At 50.9% G+C, this 11,347-nt stretch overlaps 2 protein-coding genes and 1 non-coding gene across 3 annotated transcripts in view; 2 read left to right on the plus strand and 1 right to left on the minus strand.

Annotated features, from left to right (window-relative positions):
- The window catches only part of LOC148671925 (GTPase IMAP family member 7-like), a 396,318-nt gene that overhangs the window by 248,113 nt on the left and 136,858 nt on the right, over positions 1-11,347 (minus strand). The window lies entirely within an intron of this gene.
- LOC148671943 (uncharacterized) overlaps positions 1-11,347 on the plus strand; it is a 121,655-nt gene that overhangs the window by 19,153 nt on the left and 91,155 nt on the right. The gene's annotated exons all lie outside the window — the stretch shown is intronic.
- On the plus strand, positions 10,279-10,350 carry trnae-cuc (transfer RNA glutamic acid (anticodon CUC)). The gene has a single exon. It is a non-coding gene; the product is annotated as a tRNA-Glu (tRNA).

The following is an 11,347-nucleotide window of genomic DNA, read 5'->3' on the forward strand; positions in this document are numbered from 1 at the left end:
CACAGAGAGACTCTCCAGCAGGTCAGTGTGTCGACAACACAGTTCACTCCAGCAGGACAGGAGCACAGGAGCTGCAGGAGGGAGATCGAGGAGCTGAGAGAGACAGTAGAGAGATACAGAGAGACAATAGAGAGACAAAACACAGTGATAGACAGACTCACTGTGTGGCATCAGAGACACACAGGAGATACAGGAGAGTGATTGAGGACCACAAGCAGCACATCGAGAAGAAGGTCACAGAAGATGACTGAGACAAGAGCACACACAGCCCACAGACACACAAGAGCACACACAGCTCGCAGACGCACAAGAGCGCACACAGTAGTCACAACGTAGTCTCACACACAACCTGAAGGCACTCAAGAATACATAACCCTCAGACACAATGAGCAGACACACACAGCCCACAGACAGGAGAGAAAAACAGACAGGAGATCGAGGAGCTGAGAGAGAGCTGAAGACACTGAGACAGGAGCAGGAGAGGGAGAGGAGGAGCTCAGGCAGTGTTATCGGAGTGACAGAGAGACACAGAGACACTGCCGCAGGTCAGTCACTGATCCACACAGTCTTTCCCAGCGGGAGAGGAAGACCGGATACTTCCTGGACACAGAGTGAGGACTCTCCACTGAAACACTGATCTCTTCCTCGTAAGAGATCCGACTCACTGAAAACCTGCCCTTAGTGTCCCATGTGAAGAAAACTAATTTTAAATAATGTTCTATTTTGATCATGTTTGTATTTTGCTATTCTTTGTGTATATATATAAATGTTATGAATACTTTTGGATATAATTCTGACATTGTATATGTGTGTGTAACAGAATATATTGTAGCATTTACAGATTCTTCTCAGGACAAAGGACCAGTGGAGACGCGATTAACGAACCAGGCTTTATTCTTTATCAACCACAGAGTATACGCACACATGACGGAACACGCACACATCTTTAGGGTGGTAATTACTTAACGACTTAACAACAAGCTATACAGTACACTTATAGGGGCGCTTCCTCCTCACAACCGGGCGTTACAGTATGTATATATGTGTATATGTGTACTTCATTCTCCTGAGCCGATAATCAAAGAGCAGAACCGGCTCGTCCGGCAACTGGGACTTTATATGTCGCAACGGCGACTTACAATCTCAGAATCACGACTTTATTTCTGGTCATTGGGACTTTATATCTCGCAACGGCGACTTACAATCTCAGAATCACGACTTTATTTCTGGTCATTGGGACTTTATATCTCGCAACTGCGACTTACAATCTCAGAACCGCGACTTTATTTCTGGTCATTGGGACTTTATATCTCGCAATTCCGAGTCAGAAAAGTCATAATTTCGAGATCTAAAGCCGAAACGCCGAGAAACCGCGGCGCGTTTTTTTTCTTTCCACTCCCTGGCGGACACGGCTTCCACAGAGGAGGGAGAGAAATTGACTTTTATGTTTTTATATCGACTTTATTCTCCTGAGCCGATCATCAAAGAGCAGAACTGGCGCCAAAACCCGCTTCCGGCTCGTCCTCCGGGTGCCGCTGCGGCGCCGGTTGCTAAGCGACGCTCCGAGCCCGAGCGCTCGAGCTCCTCTCGGGGCGGTTTTATTCCCAGCTGAGGAGCCGCTCCTGTCCTGGAAATCCCGGGAAGGACTGGGACTCCCCTCCTGTGGGCTGGGAGGCTCTTCCCGGGTGTTTCCGCAGACGAGGGGAGTCCTGGTGTCCTGGGAAAAGGCCCCCTGTGCTGCGGGCGTCTCCGAGAGAAACGGGCTGTTTGTGTGGGAAGATGCTCTTTCCTCAGGAGGGGAAGAGCCGAGCGGGAAGGAAAGTTCTGGAAGTGCGTCTCCTCTCCGGCTGCTCCAGTCCCAGTGACGGCGACACCGGGACAGGACAGGAGGGACGAGCGGGTCCTCTTTCCCACACGGGGGATTAGTGGGGTTTGTTAGGACACAGGACAGAGAGAGAGAAAAGGACACCAGTGGGAGAGAGTCCTGAAGCTCTCAGGTCTGGTCTTGATCCGGGTTGGTCCCAGTCCCAGTTTACACTGGTTTACAATGTGGGACTTCTGCCCTGACATGACCCCACAGGTGTCTCCACAGGAGACGGGAGTCCTGTAACGTGTAACCCTACAATATTTGATCTCCTGACTGTCTGTTATTCTCCCCAATATAATCCTCCCAGTCTGGTATGAAATACCAGCTCCTGTCAGTCAGCTCTGTTACAACAGGCAGGATCCCTTTAGTCCTGCAGGGCTTGATTCCGATTTTTATTCAACTACTTCTCTCGTAATCACCTTTGTTTTCCAACAGCGTTTCTGTATCATTCTAAAGATGGCACAGTAGGTTTCTACTGCTGTACTTCAGCTGGAAGGAGGTAAAATCTCACGTTCCTGTTTCTCTTCAATACCTGGTCCTCTAGGCTGGTCCTCTGTCACATCAGCTAAAAAGTCACTTTTTAGGTTGGGTCCTGAAACTGCTGGACGAATCTCTGTTCTCATCACATCGCAAACTGGAACCACAGCACCTCCAGCGAGCAGTTCGAAGCCAATACCGCCCTGCTCCTCAGAGAAAGAGTCTCTCTTTTCCCCAGTGACTCACTGTCGGTGCTGCTCTTTCCCTGAATCTGTCCTCACTCGTCCCCTGAGCCGGGCGGCGAGGACAAGCGAGTGAAACTGTGTCAGAGGAGCGAGTGTGGAGTCTGCGTGTTCCTGCTGGGGGTCGCTGGTGTCTGTGTGTGTGGAGTCTGCGTGTTCCTGCTGTGGGTTGCTGGCGCTGGTGTCTGTGTGTGTGGAGTCTGCGTGTTCCTGCTGGGGGTCGCTGGTGCTGGTGTCTGTGTGTGTGGAGTCTGTGTGTTCCTGCTGGGGGTCGCCGGCGCTGGTGTCTGTGTGTGTGGAGTCTGTGTGTTCCTGCTGGGGGTCGCCGGCGCTGGTGTCTGTGTGTGTGGAGTCTGCGTGTTCCTGCTGTGGGTCGCTGGTGCTGGTGTCTGTGTGTGTGGAGTCTGCTTGTTCCTGCTGGGGGTCGCTGGTGTCTGTGTGTGTGGAGTCTGCGTGTTCCTGCTGTGGGTTGCTGGCGCTGGTGTCTGTGTGTGTGGAGTCTGCGTGTTCCTGCTGTGGGTCGCTGGTGCTGGTGTCTGTGTGTGTGGAGTCTGCGTGTTCCTGCTGTGGGTCGCTGGTGCTGGTGTCTGTGTGTGTGGAGTCTGCTTGTTCCTGCTGGGGGTCGCTGGTGTCTGTGTGTGTGGAGTCTGCGTGTTCCTGCTGTGGGTTGCTGGTGCTGGTGTCTGTGTGTGTGGAGTCTGCGTGTTCCTGCTGTGGGTCGCTGGTGCTGGTGTCTGTGTGTGTGGAGTCTGCGTGTTCCTGCTGTGGGTTGCTGGTGCTGGTGTCTGTGTGTGTGGAGTCTGCGTGTTCCTGCTGGGGGTCGCCGGTGCTGGTGTCTGTGTGTGTGGAGTCTGTGTGTTCCTGCTGGGGGTCGCCGGCGCTGGTGTCTGTGTGTGTGGAGTCTGCGTGTTCCTGCTGGGGGTTGCTGGTGCTGGTGTCTGTGTGTGTGGAGTCTGCTTGCTCCTGCTGGGGGTCGCTGGTGTCTGTGTGTGTGGAGTCTGCGTGTTCCTGCTGTGGGTTGCTGGCGCTGGTGTCTGTGTGTGTGGAGTCTGCGTGTTCCTGCTGGGGGTCGCTGGTGCTGGTGTCTGTGTGTGTGGAGTCTGTGTGTTCCTGCTGGGGGTTGCTGGTGCTGGTGTCTGTGTGTGTGGAGTCTGCGTGTTCCTGCTGGGGGTCGCTGGTACTGGTGTCTGTGTGAAATGACTGCTATCCTTCCTGACGGTTTGAGATCAACAGCGCAGCTTGACGGTCCTGCTGTCTCGACCCGGTCCACTCTGTCGGTACCAAACCAGGGAGCCACGAGCTGGATCGGCCAGATTTAAACCGGGTCAGAACCGGGTCACTGTTCCTGAAAGCGCACACAGTAGGGGGGGGGGGGGGTCAGGTGTAATTTTACTGAGGGGGGATATGGGGTGCCGTCACCTGCAGCCCTTCACCCTGCTGTTGGGCCATGCTGGGAATGACACCCACGGGGTTCAACTCGCTCGTTAATTAGTCGGTCGTTAATTGATCCCGGCTTCATCAGCAGTTTCCTGAGAGGAGCCAGGGTATCGGCTTGTTCCCCCCTCCCACCCCTCCCTGTGTACAGTAGAGCCTCCTGGGCAGCTTGTGAACCCTGGGTCAGTCACTCAGAGGGCTTATAACAGCCCTGCCCGGGGAGGAGGGCTCCCGAGAGCGTCACTCGAGTGTCCCTTAAGCCCATTGGAGGAGAGGGCTGAGGCGGGACGTCACTCCACCGTAGTGGAAGCCCATTGGCTGAGAGGGGACAGGGGGGCGGTCCCTGCGAGAACTCGGGGCAGGTGCGCGTCTCGTTTGAAGTTTGAATTCCTAACGGTCGCGCTTCCCACCTTTCCCGCCGTGAGGCTCCTGCACCGCCGCGGTTTCCCGAGTTTGAACTTATTTTATCATTAATAATTGTTTTTAGTCAGCTTTTTATTAGAATATACAAGCTTTCTTCTTTCCCGCCCTCATGGACGCCGTGTCTCTGCGTCGCCGAGCTGAAGCCACAGGTCAACCGCGGTTTGAACACGTTTCTATTACTCAATTCTTGAGTTTTTTAAATGTAATGTCGTCTAGAGCAGCAGTTTGTTCTTCACGGACGTAGATATCGGCGTCAAAGGAGTGGAAAAGTGTGCGTTTGCGTCAGGGTAATCAATATCATATGATATCAGTATTGTAACGCTATTATAATATAATACTGCGTCAGTATAATCGGTCTGACAGAGTTTTCGCCAGTCTGGGGCTCTTCAGCACGTTTATACACCTGTTAAACTTGACTGAGTCCAAAGTCAACGCGTTTCTGGACGTTTCTGCGCACCGAGAGGACGTTTGCTGTTCGTGTTGGAGACGGAAGATGTTTCCCGGGCTGTGGCGGTGAGTGGCGACTTGTCCCTCCGTTTCTTCATTGAAATCGTTCAGTCCTCAGGCTGATGAGAAAACAGTCATAGGAGTGAGAAAATGTCTGTGGTGAAATTGTGTAAAAGTGTGTCTTTATCATTGAGCTCGACGGGTTTGAGGTCAAATTGTGTCAAAAGTGTCTGTTTATCATTGAGCTCGACGGGTTTGAGGTCAAATTGTGTCAAAAGTGTCTGTTTATCATTGAGCTCGACGGGTTTGAGGTAAAATTGTGTCAAAAGTGTCGGTTTATCATTGTGCTGGGAGGGTTTGAGGTACAATTGTGTCAAAAGTGTCTTTTTATCATTGAGCTGGCGGGTTTGTGGTGAAATTGTGTAAAAGTGTATTTTTATCATTGAGCTCGGGGGCTTTGTGGTGAAATTGTGTAAAAGTGTATTTTTATCATTGAGCTCGGGGGCTTTGTGGTGAAATTGTGTAAAAGTGTCTTCATCGTTGAGCTCGGGGTGTTTGAGGTAAAATTGTGTAAAAGTTTATCATCGTGCTCGGGGGGTTTGTGATAAAGTTGTGTAAAAGTCTTTTTATCATTTTGTACAAGTGTGTTTTTATCATTGAGGTTGGGTGGTTTGTGGTGAAATTGTGTAAAAGTGTCTATCATTGAGGTAAAATTATATTTTTATCATTGTGCTCGATGGGGTTGTGGTCAAATTGTGTAAAAGTGTCTTTATCATTGAGCTTTGGGGTGTTTGAGGTCAAATTGTGTAAAAGTGTCTTTTTATTATTGTGTTCGGGGGGTTTGTGGTGAAATTGTGTAAAAGTGGCTGTTTATCATTGAGGTAAAATTGTGTAAAATACTTTTTATCATTGAGCTCGGGGTGTTTGTGGTGAAATTTTGTAAAAGTGTATTTTTATCATTGTGCTCGAGGGGTTTGTGGTGAAATTCTGTAAAAGTGTCTTTTTATCATTGAGCTCGAGGTGGTTGTGGTAAAATTGTGTAAAAGTGTCTGTTTATCATTGTTCTTGGGGGGTTTGTGGTGAAATTGTGTAAAAGTCTCTTTATCATTGTGCTTATGGGGTTGTGGAGATATTGTGGTTTTTGGGTGTAATAGTCTTATTGTTCACACGTTGCTGCTGTGATGTGGCCTTTCGCCTGTAGGTGGCGTTCTCTCCAGTCATTTGTAAATGTACCAGTCCTGATGGATGACTGTACACATCCTCAGTCAAGGGGAATATCTAATTAGTTACTCTCCAAATAGCATTTTTGTATGAAACATTTAAAGAAATCGACAACCACTTTTCAAAACGCACAATAACACAGACTGGCATGTTTGACAACGAGTAAATAAGAGAAAGGCGAAACGAGAATTCACCATCACTTTCTGCATGTTTACCGTGACCTGTCCTGATCATGAGAAGTCTCAGACGCGTCTCTTCACCAGACAGTTTAATACAGCAGTTCTACATGGGACCGGTGTGAGAGTATGTGGGTAACAGTGATGGCTCTCTCTGCTGTACTGTTGTGGCCCTCCCTCCTGATGACAGAATCGTCTCACACTCCACCTTCACAGACACAAGCTCCATGTGTTTGTGGTGAAATTGGGGGTCTGTTTGTGTGAAAGTGTCTTTATTATTGGGCTTGTTGAACTGATCTCGAAGGCGACTAATTTCAGTCGGCGTCTGACATTTTGAGTGAAATTGTAGTTTTGTTGGTATAAATGTGCTGTTTCTTTGACTAGCTGGCTTGTTTAGTTGATATTTGTATTTCCTCCTGCTGAAGTAAATATCAAGTGTTTTTTTAATGAAATTGTAGGATACCGGTGTGTCGAAGTGGCTCCGGTTTCGCTGCGGCTCATGTTAGATCCAGGGCTGATAGAAACAGTTTGATCAATAAATGAACTAAAAACCGGGATTCACACATTTGCTGCACTTCAGCTGAACAGAGACGACGTTTTCAAACAGTCTATATTGGAGGTTTGCATCACCACTGCTAAAATCGACAAACAATGTCGTAAAAACATGTTTTCGAGGTTTGCTTCGGTTCAGATGACACCTCAAATACAGTAATAGGGTATAAAAATAAGTGACAGGAAATACGCTGTGCTGAAGCTCTTTATGATGACGTGTTCTTTATTTGAGTTCAGGTAAAGAGAAATGAAAGTTTTATAAACACTTATTTCGGAGGTGTGTTTCACTCCAGGGGAAGTGTGCTTTTATATACAGGTGAGAGAGAGTGCACAAGAATCGTCAGAAGTCAACACCGTTCGTTAGAGATGGATGATGTCCAAGGTCACCCAGAAATAGAGCACGACAGGTCACTCAGAGGAAAGGTATTTTTCATTTTTCACCGGCGTATGGATCTACCAAGTACAGACGCCAGACAAAAAACATTGAAATGTAATTTGAAATTCACACTGACGTGTTGAGAACTGTTCTTGAAGCGTTTGATCTGTGTTCAGATCTTCTGCTAAGGAGATGTGGTCAGGAAAGGCAGTGCTGCCTTCTCTCGTCTGACCGTTGTCTGCAAACCCTGAGGTGTCCTGCGGTCTTTATAATCTATAACCACACTTTCCCCTGTGGACATGAAATCATCTGTCGCAGCAGGATGCCGATTGATTTGAAAGGCAGCTTTATCCCGACAGCCTGAGAGAGAGGCCAACATCAGTCTGGCTGGAGGTCTGGTGAAAGGAAAGCTTTGAATTTAGAGAATTTAAAATTATATTTGTAGACTTTAAAACTAAGTGATTAAGTAGAACTAAGTTATTATTTTATTTCAGTTGAACTATTAGGAACAGTTATTTTACAAAACCCGAACATTATTCTGTGTTTTGGTTTACTCGAGATTTAACGCAAGATGGAGTTTCCTGCAGGAGTTCTCAGCAGGTGTGGAACGTGTTCAGTGTCCTGCAGGAGTTCTCGGGCGGTGTGGAACGTGTTCACTGTCCTGCAGGAGTTCTCGGGCGGTGTGGAACGTGTTCACTGTCCTGCAGTCCAGGCTCTCACCGCGGAGCTCGCCAGTTTGATGTCTTGAGCGATTTTCCTCAGCCTCTGGTTTCTCTCCCTCACGATCCTGCGCTCCTCCGGCAGCAGTTTCTCGTTGTTGGCGATCTTGGCGAGGATCTCGGCGTGCCGTTTCATCTTGCGCAGCTCGGCGATGCGGGCCTCCTCTTCCTCTTTGCGGATGAGCAGCTCGATGTAGACGGCCGTGGACAGAGCGTTGGGCTTCAGGGCGATCTCCTCCAGGCAGTTGGAGGACAGCCTGATCAGCTGCATGATCTGGTCCTCGATTGTCTTGAAGTCCATTTCGATTTTCTCGAGCATCTCCTTCATCGACATGAATTTGCCGGAAGCCTTAACGAAGTTGTCCTTGAGTTCTTTGACTGTTTTCATGACCTTGACCACTTCGTACTCCCACATCGTCATCTCAGATACCCGATACCTCACGATCTTGCCGGCGCCGTACTGGACGGAGTCGTGCAGAGTTGTCAGCACGTCCCGCTGCTTCTCCTCTGCCGAAACCTCCCACATCGTCATCTCGGATATGTGAGTGGAGTAGTGGCAGTTACCTGGACAGATCACACAGAATCCAGCGTCATCCATGACGGCGCAGAGATTGGGAAGGAAACATCCTGAATGGCACGAAACCAGACAGTTGTTGCAGTTTATTGAGAGATGCTTGGTGTTCTTCCGTTTCGGGACCAGCTCCTCGATCTCCGTCTCGAACTTCTTGTTCTGCTCCATGTTGGCCTGCTCGTTTTCCAGACATGCCCTGATCTTCATTTCGCTCAGCTTCGCCAACCCGGCCTAGATCTGAGGCAGCAGCCTCGCCATCGCCGTCTCCAGCCTCTCGTGCTCCTCCAGGACTTTCTTCGTCAGCGCCAAGTCCTTCCCCTCCGTCTCCTCCAACGTTTGGAAAAACCTCTTCAGCTGCTTCATGTTGTTCGTCCAGACAATTTTCTCTAGCTTGTTGTCGTCCTCTTCCTCGTTGTCGCTCCCGGAGCCCTCCCTTTTGGGATCGGTGTCGGGCCTCTCGTTTTGTGTGTAAAGGGCGGAGTTGTTAAATTCGAAGTGCGTCGCTTTGCCCTTCCGGTTCTTGCAGCAGGTAGGTCCGCGGCTTCGATGGCGCCCAGGACGGGGATGTCCTTCCCGTCCACAAACGTGACGAGGACGAGGGTGTTCTCGGCGATGTCCTTCCCGAAGATGGAGAGGATGGAGTCGAAGACGTACTGCTGGATGGAGGTCAGCCGCGCCAGAGACGCCTGAACCACGAAGCACACGGCGTCGATGTGGTCCACACTGCCGGGGCTGGTAAAGAAGCGCTTCACCTGCTCTGTGATCAGCTTGTCCCGAGAGAGTCCCCGCGTGTCTCTGAACCCCGGGGTGTCGATGACCGTGAGGGAGTATTGGACGACGAATCCCTTCTGGTTGTGGAGCTCGTAGGACGTCACGATGGAGGTCTGACTCTCCGCCTGCGAGCGGTTGGTCTCCTCGTGGATCAGCTTGAATCGAAACCGATCCTCCCACTGCACGCCCAGGATGTAATTGATCATCGCGTTGATGAGGGTGGTCTTCCCTGCCCCCTTGGCCCCCAGAAGGATGATGACCTTATTGTTCCCTTCTTCTACTTTCCTGCCGAACGTGAAGCGCTGGAAATGCTGCTCATCGGTGGGCTCCTGTTCCAGCGACAGCCTGTATAAGGAAGGCTGCCCGCGCTCTATCAAAGTGGAGAAGTTTAGGAAGTGGTCGCTCTGTACTTTAACACGACTGACGTCCCCTGACCTGAGGGGGCCACGGTGATGTCGCTCATGATCTGCAGGTAAGATCTCAGCACGTTCAGCTCCCGCTCCTTGTCTTCCAGGAACTGCGCGAGCAGGGCGTTTCGGAAGGGGGAGCGCTCTCTCCCGCTCAGGAGGTCGACGAGTCGGCCCTCTTCCTCGCCGCCTCCGCGGATGACCGGCAGCAGCCTGGCCAGAGATCTCTGAAAGACCAGCTTGTACTCCACGCACAGGTCTTTAAACCGCAGGAGTTTCTGGTTCATCTCTGGAAACTGGATCGCAGTCGCGTCTTTCATCAGATCTTGGCACCGCGCGATATAATCATCCATTTCGTCTAAAATACGCTGCGATCGGCGAACTAACCCGATGCTGACTTGCCTGACGATTGTGGCAGCCTGGGCGTCCAGTTTTGTCAGTGGGTAAAGCCAGACTTTCATGGGCACAGCGTGCTCTCCGTCTTTTCCAAGGAGGTGTGGGAGAGATGAATAGACCTTGTGTTCATGGGGCTTTGCAAGCTTGTCGCGCTACAGGGAGTGATCTTTCAGCTGTGCGGTCAAGTGTCGCTGTAGCGTCCCTGGTGGTCTAGTGGTCAGGATTCGGCGCTCTCACTGCCGCGGCCCGGGTTCGATTCCCGGTCAGGGAATGTCAATACTCTTCTGGGGCGGAGCGGTGGCTCTGTGGCTGAGGATCTGTTCCTGTGGCTGGACGGTTGCCGGTTCAAATCCCGCAGCCGACAGAGGAATCCTACTCCGTTGGGCCCCTGAGCAAGGCCCTTCACCCCAACTGCTCCAGGGGCACGACACGACACCAGACTGGAGTCAGATGCAGTTTCCACTGTGGGTTAACGCTAGGGGACGACACTGCACCAGACTGGAGCCAGATGGAGTTTCGGTGTGGGTTAACGCTAGGGGACGACGCGACACCAGACTGGAGCCAGGTGGAGTGTCCACTGTGGGTTAACGCTAGGGGACGACACTGCACCAGACTGGAGCCAGACGGAGTGTCCACTGTGGGTTAACGCTATGGGGACTACACGCCACCAGACTGGAACCAGATGGGTATGACTGGAAGCCAGGGAGGAATCTTATCAATGACACTCTGTCCCTGGGAACACCAAGGACTGTGAACGTGGGTGTACAGTGCCTGATGACGCAGGAGGAGCACAAGTCCTAGGAAGGAGCCAGACTATCAGGCAGCATGGCAACCAATAGGATTCAGTAGCGATCTACAGTGTGGAGAGGCAGACGTCGAAGGAGCTGCGTCTTTGATGTGTAGAGAAAACTTACATCAAACTTGCATCAGATCAGAATCTAAAGAGGGTCCATACAGCTCAGCTCAGTATGGCTCTCACCTGGAATCTGTCATAGAGGTGAAAGACAGGTCACCTCAGTGTGAACCTCTCACCTGGAATCGGTGTGTCTGTCAGGGTCATACAGCTGGAGACAGGTCACCTCGGTGTGAGTCTCTCACCTGGAATCAGTGTGTCTGTCAGGGTCATACAGCTGGAGACAGGTCACCTCAGTGTGAGTCTCTCACCTGGAATCAGTGTCTCTGTCAGGGTCGTACAGCTGGAGACAGGTCACCTCAGTGTGAGTCTCTCACCTGGAATCAGTGTCTCTGTCAGGGTCATACGGCTGGAG

Source organism: Lepisosteus platostomus, chromosome 5, assembly GCF_059453375.1.
Source record: "Lepisosteus platostomus isolate fLepPlt1 chromosome 5, fLepPlt1.hap1, whole genome shotgun sequence".
Classification (NCBI taxonomy): domain Eukaryota; kingdom Metazoa; phylum Chordata; class Actinopteri; order Semionotiformes; family Lepisosteidae; genus Lepisosteus; species Lepisosteus platostomus.